Source organism: Equus przewalskii, chromosome 23 (genome assembly GCF_037783145.1).
Source record: "Equus przewalskii isolate Varuska chromosome 23, EquPr2, whole genome shotgun sequence".
Classification (NCBI taxonomy): Eukaryota; Metazoa; Chordata; class Mammalia; order Perissodactyla; family Equidae; genus Equus; species Equus przewalskii.
Window position 1 is genome coordinate 14,811,521 of NC_091853.1, and position 23,780 is coordinate 14,835,300.

General features: G+C 48.6%; 1 protein-coding gene across 3 annotated transcripts in view; it reads left to right on the top strand.

Moving 5' to 3' along the window:
- Positions 1-9,185: 9,185 nt before the first annotated feature.
- CACNA1E (calcium voltage-gated channel subunit alpha1 E) overlaps positions 9,186-23,780 on the top strand; it is a 475,242-nt gene continuing 460,647 nt past the window's right edge. For 2 of the 3 annotated variants that reach the window (XM_070591754.1, XM_070591753.1), the window contains exon 1: positions 9,510-9,646. The gene's annotated coding sequence lies outside the window, so the exon portion shown is untranslated. Of the gene's footprint in view, positions 9,647-23,780 lie in introns of all 3 variants that reach the window. The other variant, XM_070591752.1, reaches the window with a different exon arrangement.

The following is a 23,780-nucleotide window of genomic DNA, read 5'->3' on the forward strand; positions in this document are numbered from 1 at the left end:
GATTGGGTTGTTAATATTGTTTTCTGGGAAGAAAAAGCTTATGGGTGCTTCAGGAACTACCAGTTTCTAGTGGACAAGGAGCTACATTCACCTGTCCAAATATTTGTGTTTTCCTTTTTTTGTCTTCCCAAAAATCCTCTTTGAAAATATGCCAATGCCATTAATATCTCAGTGTGGTGAGAGAAGCAAGATGGTGTCTGGCTTGCATATTAGCAACTGAGGAGGTCTTCCCTTGCACAAAGGTTTCAGACCTTCATTGTTTACTCTTTTGTTCCTCTCTCTCCTGCCCCCCACCTCCACACACTTGGAGAGCCACAGATTCTAAATTGCCGTCTTTGCATGTAACAGCATTTTAGGAGCGTCTGCCTGGAAGGACAGGGTGGGCACACGCTGGGGAAGCAGCACATCGTCTGATTAGCTGTGCGTGCTGTCAGACAGGCTCTAGGCAAGTGTCTGCTCCAGACCTGGGAAGAGAACATTTTTAACTCTTCCTCTGATGACTCATTTGCTCTTTGCTCGAGGATCCTGGGCCTCGATGACTTGAGCACTGCTGGGCTCTCTGAATGGACAAACTGCCATTTTCAGCATTTCCTGGAGGTGTGGAACTAAATGTTGCTGCCTTGGCCTTGGCCTTTCCTTAGGCAAAGGTGGCCCGTGCAAGTCTGCGTATTACCAGAGTCCCAAGAACTGCAGGTCTGGGTTTCTTGCTGTGGTTCCTGAGGGCAACAGAGGCTAAAGAGATTGCAAAGCAGAACCAGCAGCAACCAAATCAAAGGCTGCGAGGTGGACAATTTACAGGGTGGCCTGTGGTCCAAGTGATGGAAAGTGAAGGGACATTTGGTGAGGCATCATCAGAGTGTCCATAATACTCAGGGAACATCACCTGCTGTTTCCAGGACCCTGTAGCCACCATCTGTTTCCCATCAATGGAAATGAATTCCTGCTTGTGCTATTCTGGTGTCATTAGGTTAAATTTCTGGTTCCCCCTCCTCTGATTCTAAACATCTGACAGGGACAGAATGGAGAATAGATCAGCTGTCCTTGCAGAGAGAAGACTTGAGGGAGTGGCTTCCTTCAAAGATCTGACAGGGATGGTGTGTTCACAGGGATGGAAAATCAAGACCTGAGAAGCCCCAAGTGGGCTATAAGGAGAGATGAGAGCATCTGTGGGGGACAGTTCACAGACTGTGATGGTTTTGAAAAATTATGGATACTCTTGGCTTATTGATCTTTTCTAAAGGAATCAATATGTGTGGGATTTAAGGATTAAAGTTTGAAGCCTTCCTTGAAAGGTAGTGAGATGGTGCTCAGACTTCCGAGCAATTTCAGAGCTAGGAGGGTGCTCGGGAAGTTATCTTATCCATTTCCTCGTCTTCATACAGGACTAACCTGGACACATGCCTCAATTCCAGATTTTTTAAAAAAAACTTCAGTTAAAAAAATTGCTTGAGGGCTGGCCTGGTGGCATAGTGGTTAAATTCGTGCACTCTGCTTTGGTGGCCTGGGGTTCGCAGCTTTAGATCCCAGGCACGCACCTAACCCTGCTGGTCAAGTCACGCTGTGGCAGCATCCCACATAAAATAGAGCAAGACTGGCAACAGATGTTAGCTCAGGGCCAATCTTCCTCATGCGCATGCACACATACATACAAATTGCTTGGCTGTATTTGCAATAACATTTATTGAGTATTTTCTATGTTCCAGGCACTTGTTCTAAGTTCTTGGCAGACATTACCTCCTACAATCCTCACCATTGCCCTAGGAGGAAGGTGCTATTATTCACATTATCTAGATGAGGAAACTGAGGCACAGAGAAGTTAAATAGCTCGCCCAGGTTCACATGTTATTCCGTTAGTGCTAAGCGGGCGGTGAAGCCCAGGTGGTCTGACTCCACAGCCCCCCCTCTGGATGGCTGCCCGGGAGCCATTCCTCACTGCCTCGTTTCGGTGCTCCTTGGCTAGTTTGGTGTCAGGCTGTGTGAGTCAGCTCAGGCTGCCCTAACAAAGCGCCACAGACTGGGGGCTTAAACAGCAGGAGTTTATTTTCTCACAGTTATGGAGGCTGGAATTCTGAAATCGAAGGGTTAGCAGGACTGATTTCTTCTGAGGCCTCTCCCCCTCGCTTGTGGATAGCTGTCTTCTCCCTCTGTCTTTACATGGCCTTCCCTCTGTGTGTGCCTGTGTCCTAGTCTCTTTTTATAAGGACACCAGTCACATTGGATTAGGGCCCACCCCAATGACCTCATTTAACCCTAATTACCTCTTTAAGACCCAATCTCTAATACAGTCACATTCTTAGGTACTGAAGGTTATGACTTCGAGATGTAAATTTTGGGAGGGGACACAATTCAGCCCATAACACAGACGGGTGGAGAATGTGGGTTCCATTGAAGACCGTAATGATCTCCTGCTCTTCTCTTTTGCCTGGGGCAACAGTCCCACAGCCTATGCTGTTTGCGTCCCAGGTCTTCTTTTCCAATTGATTAATTATCTACAATGTTCTTTTCTCCATGAGTGTGTTCAATTTCATGTCCTCCTTTGTTTTTAAGTAGTTGGATCCAAAATGAAAGCATACTATGTTTATTTACATCAAGTTTTCCTCTTTCCTCCTACTGATTCATAGATATTACCCATTCTGGGTTGGAGGAGAAAATTTAGAGTGGAAATGGAGGAGATAAAAGAGTACAAAAGAGTATGGACATTTGGAAAATAATTCTGATTTCCATCTTAACTTACCATTCAGGTTCCCCCTTAGCACTTGAGCTGGGTCCTTTTTGTCCTACGCCACATGCTGAATTACCAGACCAAAGGGTTTTCTCCTATATGTGGAAAACCATCTGGAGCCCCAGAAACCAAGAACCATAGAAACATAAGATGCCTAGGCTGAGGGAAGCTAAGAGGCTTGCTTGAGGCCTCCAGGTTGGCTAATGGCTGGGCTGAGACAGGAATCTAGGTTCCCGTTTACCACCCAATGCACAGAGTTGCCTGTTCCCTTCTGCGACCTGAGCCCTACTATATTGCTCCATTGATTAAATTATACTATTCCTTTTCTTTACTTCTTTAGGTCATCAAAGTCTGAAGAAGAGTCTGGCAATTGCTTCCCAATAGGCTCCTGGTTCTGTTTGTCTTGTTGGACTCATCGGAGAAAATGAGACACCAGCACGTGAAGTGTGTTGAAGTATTCTATTTGACAAGCCAGACTGGGCACTTTCCCATATATACAGATGGAACCATGTCTGAGGCCAACACTATCCTGAGAAATCACTTTGCCCCAAAGTGATGCAAGATGACCATTTGGAAAGGCCTCCTGGAAAAGGCGGTGGAAAGGAGAGGAAACACCGGTTTTGGAGCCCTGTTCCCATTCCTGTGGTTTATGCTGGCCTGGGCCCTTAGATTTAATTCTCTTAGAACTTTTTATGAGTTAGTAAATATGGGTTTTATCACCCATTCTGGGGTGGTTTCACAGGGGAGAAAGGGTGGGTCTATACGACCTTGGCTACCCCTAGACTCTAGTTAGTCTGAGACTCTTCCAGGGTAACTTGTAGGTTGAAGTCAGTTTTTAATACCCTCCTTCAAAGACAAAGCCAGAACCCTAGGAAGTTTCAACTCTATTACAATGTACTTGACTTGAAACTGTCACTAAACGCTGATAGTCATAAAATGCAGAGCAAGCCAGTGAGCGAGCAAGCATGCAGGAGTGAGCAAGCCACATCTGTTGAACGGTGAACCCCAAGAGTTCACTTACCCCAATTCCCTCCACAAAAGGTAACCATGGAAACCTCATAATCCAGAGCATCATCTGTCTCCAAGCAAAATACACACACACACACACACAAGCATGCCCTAGGAGGGCAGTGTGTGTGTGTGAGTATGTGTGCATGTGCTCATGTTTCACTTCTGTGGATGTGGGGTGTGTCTGTGTGATGCTTCGACAGTTTGTGTGTGTGTATATCAAATGGAATCAGCATGGGCGTTCGCTGCCACATGCTTTCCGGTTCTGCTCTCAGGGGTGGTGAAAGAGCGTAGGTTTGTCCTAATGTTTGGGTGCTGTGCTCGGAGCTGGTTAGAGCATGTGGGCGAGGACGTGCATTTTCAATTTTGTGGAGGGCAATGTGGTGGCATGGTGTGGGCATACAGGAAGCTTTGTAACTTATTTTTTTCCCCTATCAGATTTCTATTGCACGAAAGTGTCCGGGAGTTGGGTTGTCACCAGCTGGGCAGTATCATTCCCCTGGGATGGGAGAACTCAGCGTGGATCCATATTGAGCTTCTCAAATGATCTAGTGTGGATGCAAATTCAGGTTTGGGGGTTATCATTTTTACAAAGCAGCGTCTTTTCGTCAGGGTGTGTGCTGGTTTTTTCTTTTTTCCCTTCTAACTTTTTTGCTTTAAACCTTTCCCTTTTTCTGGAGCCTGGGGTAGCCTGCATATGGCATGGGGGATATGAGAATGTGGCACTTGGGAAGGGGGTGGTGAGGACAACTATTGGAAGTCTGCTAATGAAATGTGTCATTCAGTATGTGCATCATATCAAGATGGTGTGTCACTTGGCAGATCTTTGAGGGTAAGGCACTCCATCTGCATTAAGGATTATTTGGGGAAAAAGCTATATGAAGGCTGGGGCCTCAGGTAGGCATGCCTGGGTTTCTGGGTTAGGAATGGGGGCTGCCCACCATGCAAACCTGGCCCTGAGCTTCAGGCTGTCTCAACTCAATGGCAGCTCCATGCACACAGGTATAAGGGCTTAGGTGGTGTCTGAGTGTCGATCAGCTCTGTCCCTCCCCCTTTCTGTAATATATGAATGAAAGAGAATTCTTTAGGGAACATGAGGAAGAAAGCCTTGTCTTCTGAATTCTTGCTTTTCATTCACATTTCCAGTTAAGGTGTCTCAAATGGATAGGTCTTGTTTGTCCATAAAAGATCACTGTCAAAAGAGTATTTTCTTTTTTCTTTTTAAAGCAGTTGCTTCCTGGATGACAGAAATCCACACTGGCATCTCCCAGCAGGGGCCTGAACCACTGCCCACATCCTCCCTGACTCCTCCGCTGATGGCCCCTCTGCCTCTGGCAGCACCACCTCAGCCTCCATCTGCTTTCCTCTCGGCCCTGCTCCCAGAAGAAAGCAGTCAGGCTAAAGGGCTACAAGATATTTGCTGTCAGGCTGTTGCCTGAGGCTCTGACACCTTGGAGGGAACTTCCAATGCTGCATGGGTAAGAGTTACTTTTTGAGTGTGCACAAACGGTGCTGGAGCAACCCGGAGACGGGCTGAAGGGAACCATCCCATTGGTGTTGTTCACGTCCCCATTCCTGCTGGAGCCCATCCTCGGTCCCTCCAGGAGCTATTTCCACTCTGGACTGTCCCCACCAAAATGTCTGAAAGGGCCTCTTGCCCTTGGCTCACCACCTCATCAAAACAGTTTGGAGAGGAGGGCTCCTTCACCCCATCCATGGTGTAGAGGCGAGGCGGGGACTCCAACGGGCTCCCGCTCTGGCTTCCTCACCTGTGCCCCTTCTGGGGGGTGTCTTGAGTTTTTAACAAGCAGCCATTCAGAAACCTGTCGTTTGAGGTTATTTACTATTTCATTCAACTGCTACTTAAGTGTCTCCCAAACGGCAGCCAGCGGGGTACAGCAATGAAGGAGGCACTCTTTTTCCCATGGTGTGGAGGAACCCACAATACAGTGAGGTAAGGTATAATAGGGGTTAACCTGGGGCATTATGGGAGCTGATAAGCGGGGCAAGGGGGCTTCTTAGAGGAACTGATGTCTGATCTGCAACCTGAGGATGAGGGGGGATTAGCTTGGTAAAGGGAGGTAATAAGACACTTTCCAACAAAGGAGAATGAGATATTTATTAAAAATAGGTGAAACTTTGGGCCAGGCCCAGTGGCCTAGTGGTTAAGTTTGGTGCACTCCACTTTGGCAGCCCTGGTTCAGTTCCCAAGCATGGACCTCCACCACTCTGTTAGTGGTCATGCTGTGCTGGGTGGCCCACATACTGAAAAATGGCAGAAGATTCACATGAATGTTAACTCAGGGCAAATCTTCCTCAGCAACAAAAAAAGTAAAACCTGATAGCAAACGGCATTCATGAGACAGAAAAAATGAGAAAGAGAGAAAGATGGAGAAACATAGCAACAAAGAGGCAGACAGATGGAGAGACAGAGATAGCCAGAGAGAGATGAAAGGCTGAGGGTGGAGAGATGACAGAGACAGAGAGAGGACCATAGAGTCATGGACTGTTAGAGCTGGAGGGAACCACAGTGAATGTCATTTTACAGTAGGAAAATAAGGCAAAGAAGGGCATTTGCCAGAGTCATAAAAGTGTTTAGTTGGAATGCCAAGTCAGGAACCTCGATCTCCTAACTTGCAATAGGTTTGAGAGAGGAAGAGATAGAGAGGGATAAGATGAGGAGAGAGGGAAGTCAGAGATGGAGGAGAAGACAGCTAGGGAGAGGCACAGAGAGCTGAGATTCGCTGGCCTCACACTGTCAGGATTACCATGTGGAGTGAAAGCAGAGAAAGTTTAGATGCTGTTTGAGCTGGGTTTCTTTCTTGTCCTTTCTCCTTTACCATGCTCTCTCTCCCTCTCTTTCCCCTTCCAACCACATCCTGCCTACCAGTAGATGTCAGGGAACTGGTTGCCATGGCTACTAAATGGCATTCAAGCAGGCTGAATTATTAAACCCGGGTCTTTTCTTTGAAGCCAGGGCCCCAGTGCGAAGTCCCGTTAGGGGGCGCAATACAGGTGTGGGTCTGTGCCACGGCTGTCCAAGGTGCACCCTTGCTGGTCCGGTGAAGAGAAGAGAGTGCGTCTTGAGCGCTGAGCTCTTTTCCCCGCTGGGTCCAGCAGAGGCCTGGCAGCAGGGAGGAGATGCGTCTGCCGGGGTGAAGAGCTGGAGAGACATGCCTTGTGTACTGAACTGAATCCCTGCATCCCAGCCTACTTCTCCCACCCGCTCTGCCTAGAACAAAAGGCACTGGACAGCAGCCACGACTCATTCAAATGGAAGAAAACCCAAAACCAACATTTGTGTTATGTATGAAAGGACACCATATTGTTCTAATTAGTGGAAAGAGATGCAAGAAATAAAATCATAGGTGTGTCCGAGGGGTTGTCCTCGGGCATCTGGGATTCTGATGCCTTCTTGGACAGGTGAAGGGACTCTATCGTGGAACCACACAGTTGATGGGCATGGCCCTCTCCCAAGAGCATGAATGGGCCATCACAGAGAGTCTTGTTTGTGGGCACAATTCTTGTTTGTTTTGATGATGGTGGGGGGTGAGTATGGATGCTCTTCTCTCAAGGAGATTCTACGCCAGGAAAACCATCAGCCTTCTGGTATCCTAGCTCTTTAAACTTTTCCATTATTAAAAGAAACCCAAACATTGTAGTGTGGATGCTCCTGCTTATAGGCTGATGGAAGAAGGGCCTCAGTGGCTGGTAACTGCACTGTGTACACGTGTTGGGGTGGAGTGGGGGGCGTGAAGAGTCCATTTTGGGCTAATGGAGTCATTCCTCTTCCACAGATTCGACAGGTTGTGAGGTTAATTTCCTAAAGTGGGTAAACCTCTCCCTCTTCCTCCCCACTTTGTGTTTCTTCTCCCTTGAGAGGAGGGCTACTGATGCCCCAGGCCCTAGGATTCTGGCTTCCCTTTGGGCAGGGCCCAAGATCTCCTCCACAAGAGAGGGTCCCACTGTATTCTGATGCTTGAACTGAAAAAAAAGTTCTTAATAAGGGAAACCAGATCTGTGAGACTTTCCAAAAACCTGTCAGCCTCTGAAAAACTGTGCAGCCTTGCTTTGTTTCCCAGTGCCCAGCTGGAGCACTTTTTAATATCAGGGCTAAAGGCCTGGTGTTCCAAAAGTCTAATTCATAGAGACCAGACTCACTCCTTTTCAGGGTAGGTGATAATTTCAGGATTTACCTGACCCTGGGGTGGAAGTCCTGGGTCCTCACTGAGTGACCCTCCCAAGCAGACTCTCTGGGGTGAAGTGGGAACTAGCAAAGAGGCTGCACAGGCCTTGGTCTTCACTTGCTTTCCACACCCCAAGCTAAGAGGAAGGGGACAGGAGCCTGTGGCCTTGTGGCTATTTAGTTCCTTTCTAGGAATGTTTTCCAAGGTGTGCCAGGCCCTGGGCGGGCACGGTGTACGGGTGCAAAGTTGACTAAATAGAATCCCTGCTCTTAGCCATGGGAAGCTCTCCGCTAAGAAGGAAAGGCTGACCACCCTCCATCAACTGTGGCATCCCCCGGCTCAGCCTTCAGAGGTTTTGCTGGTCTGTGTCAAAGCCAGGCCTACAGAACAAGAGCGGCGAGTGAGGGAACCCTTCCTTTGCTCTTTTTCCTCCTTCCCTACTTCTTCCTTTCTGTTTCTCTTCTTGCCCCTTTTGATCCATCCTACTGCCCCCCGCCCCCTTTCTCTGAGGCCTTTCTGTGCTCGGATTCTGAGCTTTTGGTGGAGGCTGGGCAGCTACTTAGAGCCAGCTGGTGAAGCCCGTGGGGGACCCACTTGGACTGAAGAGATGGGCCGGTGGGACCAAGGTCTTGGCCAGCAAGGGCTCTGGGAAGCTTTTCCGCTGTTTTTGAGGAAAGATATGCAGAGAGCCAGAGAAATGGGAGAGAGGGAGCCCTCGGAGGGATTCGGGTCCAGAAAGCCTTTGGAACACCAGTTTGACTCAGTTTTTAGGGCTGTTTATTTTTTGTGCTCCTTAACTGCCCCCCGGCGAACAGGATCTCCCTTAGAGCCCTCACCCGGCCCCTGGCGTCCTCGGAGAGCCTCTAGGTCCCTCCAGAGGCACAGAGATGCTCCCTACCGGGGCTGGGGCCCCCTGTCCTCGGGCAGCATCTGGCTCAGCGACTGGTCCCCTCTCCCTTATCTTGATCCTCAAAGCCCCCAGTTCGCTTCTGTTCTCTTTGGATATAATCATGCTCTTCCATCAAGGGTTTCCCAGGCCCAGCGAGCCAGGCGGCTGGGACCCTGGAGCCGGTGAGGTCCCCAGCAGGACACTGGGAGGTGCCACTCCTACCCACAAACGGGAAATCGCCTGTGCAAGTTTGAGGTCGCTGAACTTTCCCACAGAAACCCTGACCTAACTTCCTCGCCCCTGGGCTGTTTACTACTCAGAGCCCCGCACGCACGCTGTAACCCAGCCGGGGGCTGCCCCGCCCAGCCTCACCGGGCGCGCTCACGCCGCGTTCGTCTCCGCACAGCCGCCCGCTCGCTCCGCGTCGCCGGGGCTGCCCGTGGCTGGACCGCGATCGCTTCCTCCGAGCGGACACTACACCAGGCTCCCCGTCTCCTTTGTTAGCCCCGGTCTGCCCCCTCTGGGGGCATGTGTGCGACTTCTCTTTCTAATTGTCAGAAATTTGTTTTCCACTGTGTGGGCAGGAGACATTTTTTTTTTAACTGTCTCCCTTCTCTTTATTTTATTTTCCGTTTCTCTACCTTACCTCCTTCGGCCTTTCTTCCCCGCTTCTTTCTGTTGATTGCTCTTTCTCCCCCCTTCAATTTCACCATCTTTCCTCCCCGCTCTCTCCGTCCCCCTCCCCCACCGTTTCCTCTTTTAAAATAATTCAATGATGTCTCGGGATTACTAGCACACTCTCCTCATTCAGCTGAGCGCGGGACTCTGCATTAATTCAAGGTAAGCCCCGGGTCTTGCTGCCCAGGAAATGGTTGTCTGCGCCCTGGCGCCCGCTGCCTGCGGGGCTTTGCTGCTCTCCCCGGTGGCAGGCGCCGCGCCTCCGGCTCCGTGTCCCCGGTGGTGCTGCTACCTGTTGGGGGATGCATGGACTGTGGAGATTCCTAGTTGGCCCAGAGTGTACCCTAAGCCGATTCTTCCTCTGCACCCGCTGCCCTTTCCTTTGCAACTTCCGTGGCAATTTCCCGGGCCTGGGAAAGCCCCGCAGCGTTTGGCGTTTTGGGATGGGAGTGGTGTGCCCCTTGCCGGGGCGCCCAGGGCTGGCATCTCGTTCGTTGTGGCGCGTGTGCTTAGCTCACAGCCCGAGAGGCTCGCGCTGCCCGGTTCGGAGCAGGTGCTGACCTTCGGGTCTCCACGAGCCTCGGGGCCTCCTGCCACCCTGCCGCGACTCCTGGTGCCGGGAAGTTTTGTGGGGGGACCACTCAAGGGGAGGGCTTGCTGAGCAGGGGCTGAGCTTCCAGCGAAGTTTCTGTGAAGGAAGCTGCGTGCCACCCTTGGAGGCGTCCCGGGACTGGTGGAGGGTAGACTGCGTGTCTTTGGGGCCCCGGGTTGGGCGGGGAGGCGAGTGGACCCCATCATGGCCAAGGGCTGGGAATTGGGGCTCAGAGGAGAGAGGCGAGTGCGGAGAAGAAGCCGGGCTACTTAGAGTGACTTGCTTTTTGACGGGATTCGGGTCTCACTGCCCCAGGGTGGTTGTGTGTCCTTTTCCAGGGATGGAATGCCCGGTTCTCTGCACCTGTTTGCTTGTGCCGGTGCCCAGGAGAGAATGATGGGAGACACTACCCCTTCGTCCCCCACGTCCCCTTGAGATGGAGGCTTCCACCTCGCTCTGGGGACGAGGTGGTAGTTTGGCCACTTGCCCAAGGAGGCATCTTCCCTCTCAACGGGTCTGTGACTCCGTGGCAGCTCAGAGCGGGCAGTTCAGGCTGCGTGGGTGGGTGGGTGACCCAGATCTGAGGGCTTGTGGTGATTCACCTGCTCTTCCCTCTGGAGGCTATGGTGCTGGAACATTGATTCCTACTTACTCTTGGAGGCCAAGAACTGTACCGTGTCACAGAGACATTGTCATCAGAGGAAAGGCTAGAGGAGCCGGAACAGCTTAGTCCAGAGAAGAGGCTGTGAGACCTGAACCCAGAGAAGTGTTTTCATGCAAGGAAAGGATGTTTCTGACACTTAAGTAAGAGCATTGCTTTATCTCCATCGACATCAGAGCCAGAGAAAAGGGCTTTCTTCACTGGGGCTGGGGACTAGGGTAGATAGCAGGGGAAAACTTCCGGTTGACAGATCCAAAAGGAATTACTAATGGAAAATATAGAACTTCCTCTCCTGCAAATGTGTGGGTCTTGTGGGATTGTGCAGCCATCCTAGAAGAAGATGACCTTTTCTAGTTTGATTCCATTCTCCTGTTCTCTCATATGCTAAGTCTCTGAGCAGCTAAGATGTTTTTGCCACTTTGTGGTATTGGGTAATCATAATTTATCATCCAAGCTGGGACACTTTTGAAAGTGCACAAAGGCGTTAGTAATAATTACACATGGATAATAGAGACTGTCTAGACAGATGGGGATGAATAACTGCCCTGAGAGTGACTTTATGGCCATAGCTAGGGACAGTTCACGAGGCAACACACAGATGCTTTCCTGTCATTGGGATCTTACGTCTTCCTTCTTGGTGTGGTGCTTCCTGACTCAGACCTCAATTGGACTTTACTGGGTTCCCTCTGAGAATCCAGCTCTGAATACAAATCTCTTTCCTTTAATGAACTTCTCTTTCCCCAACTCCTCCAGTCCCTCCAGAAATCTCATTCTCAGAACCGCGCTTCCAGCTCTGACTGCAGGGCTTAGAAATAGGGGGTAATTTACGCAGAGCTGTTTCTAGCCCTGTGTCTACTTCCTTATGGTATTTATGAGCCTGGGGCTCCCCAGAGGCCATCTTTCTGCCAGGAATTGTGAGTGTTGTGTTGATGGCAGCTTGATATATAGTGACCCTCGCAGTCACACGGTTGAGCTATTAGATCACTGCTGTCATAACTCCTCAGCTCTCCTGAGGCTGGGGGTGGGATGTGTTGTTGGGTGCGAGAGAGGAGAAGGGAGAGGAAAGAATCCTCAATGTGTTTGGGTTTCAAACTGACAAACTCATGTTCAAGAAGCATCGTATTGCAGGGAAATGCCTGGCTTTTACTTCCTTGCTTGTGTGAGGGAGTGATGAGGATTCTTAGGGGATGTGTCAGTCACACCTCCATCCCCCTGGGAGCCCGTGGGTTTGCCAGACAGCCAAATCCCTGCCGGGCTTCAAAAAGCTTAGCTACCATTTATTGAGTGCTTATTATTCTCCAGACACTAAACCAAGCAGTCTCTAGACTTTATCATACTTCGTCTTTATCCAACCCTATTAAGTAGGTATTCCCATTCTATAGGTGAGGAGACTGAAGCTCGGAAAAGTGAGTTGCTCAAGTTTACTTAGTAAGGGGCAGAGCTGTGATTCAAACCCAAGGCTAGCTGACTCCCTCCATGCAAAGGTGCCTCTTTGTGCTGAAGTTGACGTGGTCAGTGTCTGGCTCACAGATTTAGTCCCACCTGTTCGGGGCCATGGGTGTGATAGACAGTTCCAGAGTCGGGTGGCTTGAGCAGTCCACTTGTCCATCCTGCCTGGTTCTTGACTCGTGTTCAGTGAGTCTGATTGTCTCAGAGGGTGACCATGGCCTAGCCATGGCATGAGCCTCCCCACTTGGTTTGCCCTGAAGTGATTCTGTAGACCAGCAGGGGAACCTGAGCATACCCAGCTGACCGTGTCTTGGTTAGGTCCCTCAGATCATTTCTCTATCGTGCAGGCAAAAATAGAGCCTTAGATAGATAATTCTAGACATTGTTTCCATCTATTCATCTTTCCTGTTTACCCTGAGGCACTATAATCAGCCAGACCAAGAACGGCAGGCCTAGGGGGAAAGGGGACAGTATCAGGTGGCGGTGGGGTAGATAACAGAGCATTGGCTGGGAGACTTGACTTCTAGCCCTGACTGGGCCCCATTAAGTAGCCATGTGACCTTGGGCAAGTCACTAACCACCCAAGACCTCATTTATCTTGCCTGAAAGTGAAGGTTGGGCAGGTGCTCCCCAAGTTCTTCCCAGTTCCCGCAGTTTAAGACCCTATGGTTCAGGTGGCTTTGCACTCTGCTCTGCAAATCCAAGGCAGAGCCACGCCTCTCTTCCCCTCTCTTGGTGGGGGGTAGGCGAGCCGATGGGGCTGATGGATAGATGGATAGCGGTTAGATGGAGGGGCCGTGCAAGAGGCATCCTGGGGAGGGGCAGTGACTGCCCTTGGTCTGTTGTGGGCAGGCTTCAGCCCAGGTCTGGTCTGGAAAAGGGGGGTGGCTTATCTGGCCAGGGGAGAGCCTTCTCTCCTGCCTGCCTTGTGTTCCCTTGCATCCGCAATAAGTGACAGAGAATTGGGAAGAGCAGGAAATTCAACACTCCGCTAACCAACATCTAAAATATGCCCTGAATGCTGCACTAAGCACTCGGGGATGGGTGGGGGCGGGAGGCAGGGCAATGAGAGAAGGTGGTCTACAAAAAGAGAAAAAAAGGAGGCACAATCTTTGTCCTCATAGCGCTTAGACTGTGGTGGGGAGCCTGGATCTAGGGCGTTGGATGAAGTATACATGCGACAAACTATAAAGCCATGTGGAACCAAAAAGCCCATTACAAAGCCATTTGTTACAGTAAAGAGTTGGTTACGTGCAAATCATGTACCTTCCTGGCAGAAGCGAAGACATGTGGTGGCTTTCTCACTGTGACCTGGAAAACTTGTATTAGAGGTGTAGTCCTCGTCATTAATGTGAGGGTCTAAAGGGTTCTGTGGTCAGCTGTACACACATAGTCTTAGGGGAACTGCAATGAAGGAGATTCTAGAACAGAATTGGGCTTTACTGAGGAAAGGTCTTTCCATTTATGTTCATATGGAATTACTTGGGAAGATCCATCCTCTGGAGTCATAGAGCTTTTATAACTACATTGACCACACTTAAAAAAAAATTTTCCCCCTGTAAACACTAGCCTGGGATTGGGATAAAGAGAGAATGTTCCAGATTCTCAGCATAGGCTTAGCAATGGCAGCAGCAGCTGAATGGGTGTTAGGGGAGGGCACAGACAGCTGGAGAGCACCAGCAGGAAGGTGCCATGCTGTCTTGGATATGAGTACAGCAGCCTGTGGCAGGGCAACGTGTTCATCCCTGTGGGTTTTCCTATAATTTCTAACTTGGGGAACACAGTCTAGGGCTACACTCATAGGCACACTCTTTAATGATGGAAATATCAGTGTTGTTGCAAAAACGCAACTTGATGTCTGTGTCTTCTGAACTGCAGAGGGTACCTGTGTTTATGCCTCTCCTGTGCATCTTTTGGGGTTACCCCCTTTCTCATGAACCAAATGGGGACATGGCCTTTTGCTAGGAGGAATGGGAAAATAAAGATAAAAATGACATGGTTCTCACTCTCAAATAATTGATTTTTAGCTCTAAGTATAATACTTTGAAGAAGTCTTTGTTTCTTTTACCAAATTATGTGTTGTCTGACCATAGTGGATCTGGTCTTGCTCCAGTCCTTGCTGGCTACAGACCTTGGGCAACTCACTTAACTGCCGGGGCCTCAGCTACTTTACCAATACCCAGGACCAGTACCCCATCTTTCAGAGAAGGGGCCTGGACCCTATGGTTGCTTGCAGCCCCTTCCCATTTTAAGAGCAATGACTGTTCTATGATTTTGTCTCCCATCCCTTCTCTCTCCCCCTCCCTTTATTCTTTGTCTTTCCTTCTTACCTAGTCACACAATAGAATTTTTTTTGTTTGCTATATTTACTGAATAAGAATTTTATTCTTTGTTCTTAATTTAAAAAGTCATGAAGAACATTGTATTATTCTGCCTCCTAAAAGAAAGTGAACTGAATCTCTCTTGACTTATTTGGTCCTTGATTGATGTTTTCTTGAGTGTAATGATCCTAAATACAGCCAGAGTTCCATGACTTCTTTCGTGAAGGGATTGGGAATGACAGGTGAACGCAGATCCAACTCCTGGCTTCTCTTATGGCATCTCGGACTCTGGGTTAATGAGCTGTTCAGCACTGAAGTCTGAGAGTCCTCGGTGCATCTGCCTCTGTGCCCAGGCAAGGAAAGTCAGCCTGCCAGCCTCAGAACCCGGGTGCTGGCCCAGAGTGGCCCCAGGGTGGGAGCCACCCTAGGGGGAGGAGCCTAGGCTCAGGGGAAGCCCGGATGGATGTGAGCCTCAGTTCTGCCACTTAGGGAGAGGAGGAGGGTGGGAGAGGAGGATTCTGGAGGCCTTGCCCGTTCTCCCACTCCTCCTTCCCCACCCTCCTTCCTTCTGCAAGTGTATCCTGAGTGCCTGTTCTGGGCCGGGCACTGATTTGGGTACTGGGAATACGGCAGTGAACAAGGCAGACTCATTTCCTACTTTGGTGAAATTTATATTCTGCTGCAGGGAGAAAGAGGAAATAAATAGACAAATAAATTTGTAAAAGATCAGACTGTGATAAATGTCACTCAGAAAATTTATACCAGGTGACGTGGCACTGACAGGGTAGCTCTTTAGGTTGGGATGTGAGCGAGGCTTCTGAGGGGGGAGTATTGAAGCTGAAGATCAGAATGGCAAAAAATGAAATAGGATCCATACCGCCAACTCTCTGTGGCCGTTATGAGGAATAAGTACGATTGTATATGAAAGTGTTTCATAGACTCTAAAATAAATGCAGCACATTTTATATCTCATTAGGCAGCATTCCTTGAGGGCGAGCATTGTGATTAGTTAATATTTGCAATCTCACTACCTAGCATGGTAGTAAGTGTGGGTTGAAAAAACTTATATACATAAAATTGGGAGTTCAGAAGAGATTTTTAAGGAATAAAATAAGAGGATATCTGTGACAGGCCTTTGTTAAAAGATGATCATATCCCTTCACTCTTGTCATTACTGGGCTTTCCTGGAGATTTCCATACGTGCTGCCCTGGGTAGAGTGGGGAAGGTTCTGTGGGTATCACAGGGCCGAGAGGGATGGAGAGGGATGGACAATACTGGGGAGTAGACTTCCCGAGGAAGTTCCAGATTGCTTTTCTTGCTTTTCAGGGTCTTCTTAACCCAGAGCAGAGGTGAACTTATCTGAAATTGGGAAGAGATGCCATAGGCTCCCTCTTGCCTTCCAGACCTGGGAGGCAGGCTGCCTTCCCAGATTCCACCGCCTTTGCCCTCCTCCAGCCCTGCTGCGTCTCTCTCTTCCTTCCAGCCCCGGGGCCTGGCTCCTCGGGTGCCCAGGAGACCTCAGTCCATTCTGCTGACTGTTGGCTGTGACTCTGCAGACCTGCTCCCCTCCCTGCCACCCTCCGTAAGGACTGAGTCAATGTAGGCCACCTACTGCATCCAGTGAGTCACGGCTTTTCAAACACCCAGGTGTGAATCACTCAACTTGTAGCCCTTGAGATGTCTTGGGTGACAGCTGAGGGAGAAGACTGTGTGCCTGTCCCCATTCCTCACCTTCCTGCTGCTTTATCATGCTTCTGCACTTAGAACCCAGAGCTCTAATCCCACGGCCGTTCTCTAGGGCCACACACCAGTTTTGGGGGTACGTGGAGTGGATATTCACTCACATGGTAGGGATCCTTCAAGGAGAACATCCTGTCCCAAAATGTGGTTCTTAGACCAGCAACATCAGTATCATCTCACACATCCCGACTCAGAAACTCCGGGGCTGGGGTCAAACCCTCCATGTTTTGAATCTGATGCACGGTAAAGTTTGAGAACCACATCGACGAAGGGTGTGCCAGAAACTTGGTATATCTTCTACCTCTTTGAGATACAGGAGTTGTTACTCCTGTTTTATAGGATCAAACAAAGGCCTCCAGTATCCAAGATCACAGTAGGCGGTGGAGCCAGGATTTGCCTCAAGTCTTGGCTCCAAAGCCAGAATTACTATGAGGTTTAGACCCCTAATTAAAATGCAAATGTTTCTAGAGACATCTGTTACTAACCGTTAACACCCTAGTGCTAATTGCTTTCCTGGCCATTTACAGTAGACTTCAGAAGAGAGCTGGAGCAGCCAGAGAGCAGTGGTATCTCTTCACTGCTTGGTAATTTCTCCCAGCTTCATTTTGGCTGGGTGCCTCCTCCAGATGGGAGCTGAATGACTTCCACCCCTGGCCCTTTTCACTTCTTATGGTCCACACGCTTCCAGAGGGATTTCATCTCCTCCCTTTGCCTCAGCCATCACCCATCTCCCGATGATTTCCAAATTTGTTTTCCGACCCAGGATTCTTTTTTGAGTTTCAGAATTTCTCTTCAACTGACTACTGGACATTTCTATTTCAACACTTCATAGTATCTCAAACTTACCTTGTCCCAAACTGAACCCATCATCAGTTACTAAATCTTGTCCTCCACTTGTGTCATATTTGCTACTGTTCCATTGTTTACAGGAAGTCACAGGGCCAAGCTCAGATTCAGTGTGGCAGGGCCCTCTGAGAAGCAGACACCAAGATGGGATTAAATGTGTACAGATTTTATTAAGGAAAACATCTATGAAAGGGAATGAGGAGGGAGCTGGGAAAGGCCAGAAGAGCTATCAGACCACCATGCGAGTCTGACCCTGAGTGATGGGTAGAGGAAAGGGAGGTTGGGTGCAATCTAAGGATGCTCAGCAAGGCTGTCAGGAGGCCCTTTAACCAAAGTCAGCCGTTAGAGGGGTCCTGTGTCTCCCAGGAGTGGACCTGCCTTAGTGTCCCTTCCCTGCTCCCTCTGTGCAAAGGCAGTGATGGGTTTCAGAGCCCAGCAGTGAGGGCTCTTGGTCAATAAGCTCCTTGTAGTTAGACCTCTGCCAGGCACATCCTCACGGGTACTACCAGGCCATTACTCAAGCAACTTATTGCAAGTGCCAAATTTACGGTCTAGCGCAGACCTCTCTCATGAGCTCCAGACCCCTGTATCCAGCAGCCTTCTTCATGTCTCCGTTTGGCTGTGTCAGAGGCATCTTGATCTTAATATCTTTAAACTGAACTCTTGATCCAACCACCAAAACTGCTTCCCCTCCGGTTTTCTTTGTGTGGGTGAATGGCACCTTTATCCACCCAGGAGTCCAGGGTCACTGTTCATACTTGTCCCTCCCCATGCCGCTAGGCAGTCCATTATGAATCCTGTCCATCTAACTGCCTGAATACTTCCTGCCTCTGCACTCTTCTCTCCACCTCCACTGCTACCACCTAGATGAAGCCTCCATTACCTCTTATTAGATGACCACAGCAGCCTCCTAACTGATCTCTCCACTTCCTCTTTGGTCCCTTTCATAGCTCCATGCACCACATGGTGGCTCACATGATCTTGAAAAGCAAACATTATCATGACACTTCTCACCTTGAAATCCAAGATCTTAGCCATGGCCTTGTGTGTCCCTCATGTTCTAGCCTCCTACTCTCTCCTGCTTCAACTCCTTCACCCACCACCCTATAGCCATACTGAACTCCTTTAGAATGTGCCAAGCTCTTTCTCACCACAGGGTCTTTGCACATGCTTTTCCCATTCTCTGTAATTCTTCCATCCTCTAACTCCCCCTTTACTTGGTGAATGCCTATTCATTGTTCAGTTCTCAATTTAAATGTAATTTCTTCAGTGATCTTCCCAGGCAACCACTATCCCCGCACAGTCCATCTAATTTTGGCCCTTCCACTGCATTGCCTTATAGTATCCTACACTTTTATAGAACTCACCCCAGTTTGTGTGTGTATATTTAATATCTGTGTCCACTAGGCAGAAAGTTTCCTGAGGATTGGGACCGTGTCTCCTATTGTTCACTGTTGTGTCCCAGAGCTCAGCATAGTCCTGGAACACAGCAGTAGCTCAGTAACTGCTGGCTGAATGGATACAGGTCCAAGGGAGTGACGGGGACTGGGGAGACTGGGTCTTGTGGGGATTCACCCCTCCCAGTTCCTGGTGCAGGATTGGGAAGGACCCGGGATGCCCAGGAGGAATTAAAGCTGCTCTGGTTCTGAGAATGTGAGGTCGTTTAATGGAAAATAGTATCAGGACTCAGCGCTGTTCCTCCCTGCACACTCCTTGCTGTTCCCCTTCATCTTCCACCCTACCCCTCCGTTCATCACCGGACTGGGGACGCCTCCTTACTAAATGACCGCTCCCAAAGGGATAGTGCTGTTCAGGTGTTCTGGGACCCCTTCCTCAGGTCTCCTGGCCCCAGGTCTGCATTCCGCCTCCAGTTTCCTCTGGCTTTTGCCCACCTCCTCTCCCTGCCATGGCCACCTCCTCCCAGCCCTCTCTTTTCCCCTCTTTTCTGCCTGCCTCCAGTTCCTTATGGCTGAAACCAAAGGCTGAAGCATCTCATAAATGTGAGAAGAGGCGTTAGTCATCTTGGTGAGGCTGGCAGCCCAGGGGGTGAGTGGGGCAGAGAGCCTGGTCAGTCAGCCCGGAGGATGGTGCCTGGGGAACTGGGTAAACACAACCTGAGTGGGTTGCATGGCTGCATCAACTGTGTCCCCTACTTCTGTCATGCCCTCTTCCCCTTGGGGCGGGGGCAAGGCCTGCTGACATCTAAGAATTGTTGTTGACACTCTGTGGCTGAAACATGGAGCTGCCCAGGTCCCTGTGGCAGGGTTTCCTTGTGGGTGGATAAGTCCAGAGTGGTGTCAGACAAGCAGTAACCAAGCAGACAGGAACTCAGTTCTGTGGTGGAGGACTTAGAGCACCTACCCTGTGGTCAGGCAGCTTTTCAGATAGGGTCCTGTCTCTCCCATCCATTACTAAGGGGCTCTGCACAGGTGACTTATTTCCTCAGCTTCCTTAAATGTATGTAGGAGTAATACCTACCTCTCAGGATTTGTGTGAAGTTGGAATCAGTATAAGCAATTGACAGACATTAGCTAGAGGTGATCGAGACTTGTGTAGGATCAGGGGGTGCTGCTGAGCTCTCGAGGCAGGGGAGGGAAAGCAGAATGGCAGGGAGGTCTGGCTGGGCACTGCTGCATTGCCCATGGCCCACCGTCTTAATCTGCTCTCCTGCAGCATATCAGGACCTCCAGCCCAGTAGGCATCCAGTAGAGGTTGGCTAAATGAGCATATGAACTATTTGAAGGAGGCAGACAAGGAAGATTGCCCTAGATTCCACAACCTTTATGGCACGGCCTTGGTGGGGATGTGAAGTTGGGAGGGTTTGGGGTCTACCGATTTGCAGGGGCCATTCAACCATTAGGACAAACACAATTCAATTAAAAACTACAAATTACACCCCATTTTATTGCTTTACTCTGCTTTTTAAAGTTTTCATAGCAAAATTCTCAAAATGAAGAGCCTATGAAATAATTTGCTTTGTCAACTGTAGGGCTTGAAAAATATGTATAATGTCAGCTGTTACGTGGGAAACAGCTCCTGATAGGTTTGCTATTTTGTTCGGCCTGTAAGGGGAGAGGATGCTTGAGGTTTGCATTGCTGTTAGCCTACCGTTGAAGAATTTTAATTTTTGTTCTCGTTGATCCTGAAATAATCTTCTATTTTGGGGGGCAGGAGGACCTTTGAAGGAGGCCTAACAGATGTAGTTGTACCCCAGACCTCACTGCAAATCCAGTACATCAAAAAATTATTAAACCTCTGGTCCAGTGATTCTAAACCTTTGGAGTCATAGAATCCCGTGAAAATTTGATGAAGGCTGTGGACTCGACCTGATAAAATGCACACCCCAAATATTCACACAATATCAGGGGACCCCAGAGCCTCATGAAGCCCATCCTACTTGGAACCTGCATGGATCACCCCAGATGGAGAATATTCTCGGCATCATGAGTCATCCGCGAGAGGAGTGGGCAGAGCTCAGAGGACTGAGATGCCAGGTGGAGAGGCAGGCCTGGGGTTGCCCTTGCTGGAGCGTCTGGTTGTACAGGACTCACACAGGGATGTTTCCCTTCTCATTGTGCAAACTCTCACTTTTTGAGGAGGCCTCCTGCAACTCACAGAGCCAGGGGCTCACTTCTGCAGTTATGGGCCCTGAGGCAATCCAGAAGGTTGGCTGTGGGTCAGCGTGGCTCACAGGAAGCAATCCAGAGACACAGCAGAGGGTGGTGTGGAGGATGGATGTCATCATTTCTCAGCCCCTTCCAGCATGATCTCTGTAAAAGTCTGGAAAGGGCTTCCCCGCTGAGCCCTAGCCTTTGCTCATGTTACCTCCCTTCCTAAAATGCCCTGCTTTGCCCTCCCTGCCCGTCTTCCAGGGCCTCACCTCCTCCAGGAAGCACTTGGCATCTCTCTCAGCCCACCCCATTGTTGCTTCTCTGGACCAGCGTCTCATTAAGACCCTCACATCCTCCGTGCTCTATGTTCCCATTCAGCTCGTCTCTTTTGGTGAATTGTCAGCTGTGGGATTTGACCATGCAATTAGAGGGCAGCTTCTAAAGGACTGAGACCACACCTTCTCCCTGGCTACCTACAGGCTCCGAGTGGGAAGTTTAAGAAGAAACCAAAACTGTTATTCAGGAGAGCCGCCAGGAGCAGCAATAAACCTTCCGTGAAAGCTGTGGGGACTGTGAAGGCAGCCTGGCGGAGATGACCGAGGTTTTAAAACTCTTCTTTCCTCCTCCAGAAATCGCTCCATTTCAGTTCCTCCCAAGAGTTGCTTCTGCTTGTTGGGGGGTCCAAATTCTCTTCTATTATTCTCTTCTTTTTAAATTAGCTTTTTACTGTGCAAAATTCCAAACATGTACTAAAGTAGAGAGAATAGTATAATGAACCCCTAGTAGCCACCACCCAGCTCCAGTAATTACCAGCTCATGACCAATTTTTTTCACCCAAATCTCCCTATTCTACCTCCCCACTGGATTATTTTGAAGCAAATCCCAGCCATTATATAATTCCATCCATTAATATTTAAATACTGGTCTTTTAAAGATAATGATTAGAAAAATAACCATAATAGCATCATCACATTCCCTGAAATTCACAATTTGTTAGTATCTTCAGATAGCTAGTAGGTGTTCAAATTTCCCCAATCGTATCATTTTTTTGTTGTTGTTAGCAGTTGGTTTGTTTGAATCAGAATCCAAATAAGGGTCACACATTATATTTAGTTGAAAGCTTTCCTTAGTCTTAATCTATAAGTCCTTCCTCCACTTTCCTTTTGGCCTTATAGTTTATTTGTTGAAGAAATTTAGTTGTTTTTTTCCCCACATCGTAGCCTTTCCCACATTCTGGATCTTGCTGGTTGCATTCCATTGTGTTGTTTCCTTCTATTTCCTATGAACTGGTACTTAGTTCCATCTGATTTAGATTTGATTTTTTATTATGTTGTAAGACAGCCTCCTAGGGAGTGGTGTGTGCTTCCATCAGAGGCACATAATGGTCTGGTTGTTCTCTTCTTGTGACATTAGCAGCCACTGAGGACCATTGCCTAGATTAGAGTTGGCAAATTTTTTCTGTAAGGGGCAGACAATAAATATTTTAGTCTATGGGTTGTGTGGTCTCTATCACAACTACTCAACACTGCCGTTATAGTGCAGAAGAAGCCAAAGCCAGCACATAAATGAGCGGCATGGATGAGGACCAATAAAACTTTATGTACAAAAACAAGCAGGCCAGATATAGCTCACGGGCCATAGTCTGCTGACCTCTGCCTCGATTGTTTGTTTCTTTAGGGCCTTGCAAAATGCTGAAATTCTAATCCTGTCATTCCTTCTTCATTTATTGGTTGGAATAGCTTATAAAGAGAGATTTTCTCTATACGATTTGGCTGCTTTCATTGTTTTTGAACCCTGTTTAGTGGGGCTCCCTCTGCCCCTACTGCACGAAAATTGTTCTAAGATCATCAATGGCCATCCTGTTGCTAAATCAATTTTCAGTTCTCATCTTGAGATACTTGACCTGCCAGCAGCATTTGACATAGCTGATCACTTCCTTGAAATGCGTCACCTGGCTTTCAGGACACACCACCCTCTCATGGTGTTTTTCCTACACCATTGGTAACTCCTTCTCAGTGGCTTTTGTTAATTTTTCCTCCTCAATCAACCTGTGCATCTTGGATACCCTGGGCTCAATCTTCTGACCTCTTCTCTTCTTTATCTACAATCACTTATCCAGGGATTTATATGCAGATAACTTCTAAATATATAGCTATATATATATATTTAATATTATATTTAACATGATATTAAATATATAGCTCTAGCCTGGTCTTCCCCCCGAACACTACACGTGTCTATCCAGTTGCCCATGAGACATTTCCACGTGGAGGTCTAAGAGGCATGTCAAACCTTACTTGTCCAAATATGAATTCTTGATCTTCCCCATAAAACCTGCTCCTTCTTTAATCTTCCCTATCTAAGTTAATGACAACTCCATCCATCCTTCCAGTAGCGTAGCCCCGAAAATCTTAGGGTCATCCTTGACATCTCTTTCTCTTTCACTTCTCACATCCAATCTGTCAGCAAATCCCTCTTGGCTCTGTCTTCAAAATATATTCACTTCTTGCCACCTCCACTGCTATCAGCCTGGTTCAAGCTATCGTCACCCCTCCCTAGGATTGTTGCATGAGCCTACTACCAACTGAAGGAGCTTGTCGTGCTTCCCTACTCACGTGAATTCTCAACCCAGCAGCTCTAGGGATCCTTTAAAAACAATAAGTCAGGATATCTCATTCTTCTGCTCAAAACCCTCCAATGCCTCTCATCTCCTTAAAAGAGGAAGCCAGAATCCTTCAGTGGCCTACAGAGCCTTACAGGGTCTGAAAGCCACCCCCAACCCTGACCTTTCTGACCTCATGTCCTGTAACCCTTTTGCTCTTCCTGGGTCTCTCCCTCTCCAATCATGCATACTAGGCACACTCTTTGTCCCTGGCTCTTTGCACTTGCTGTTCCCTCTGCCTGGGATGCTTTCTTTTTTTCCCTCTTTTTTTTTTATTGAGGTAACATTGGTTTATAACATTATGTAAATTTCAGAGGTACATCATTATATTTCATTGTCTGTGTAGACTACATTGTGTTCACCACCCAAAGACTAATTACCTTCCATCACCATATACATGTGCTGGTTGCCCT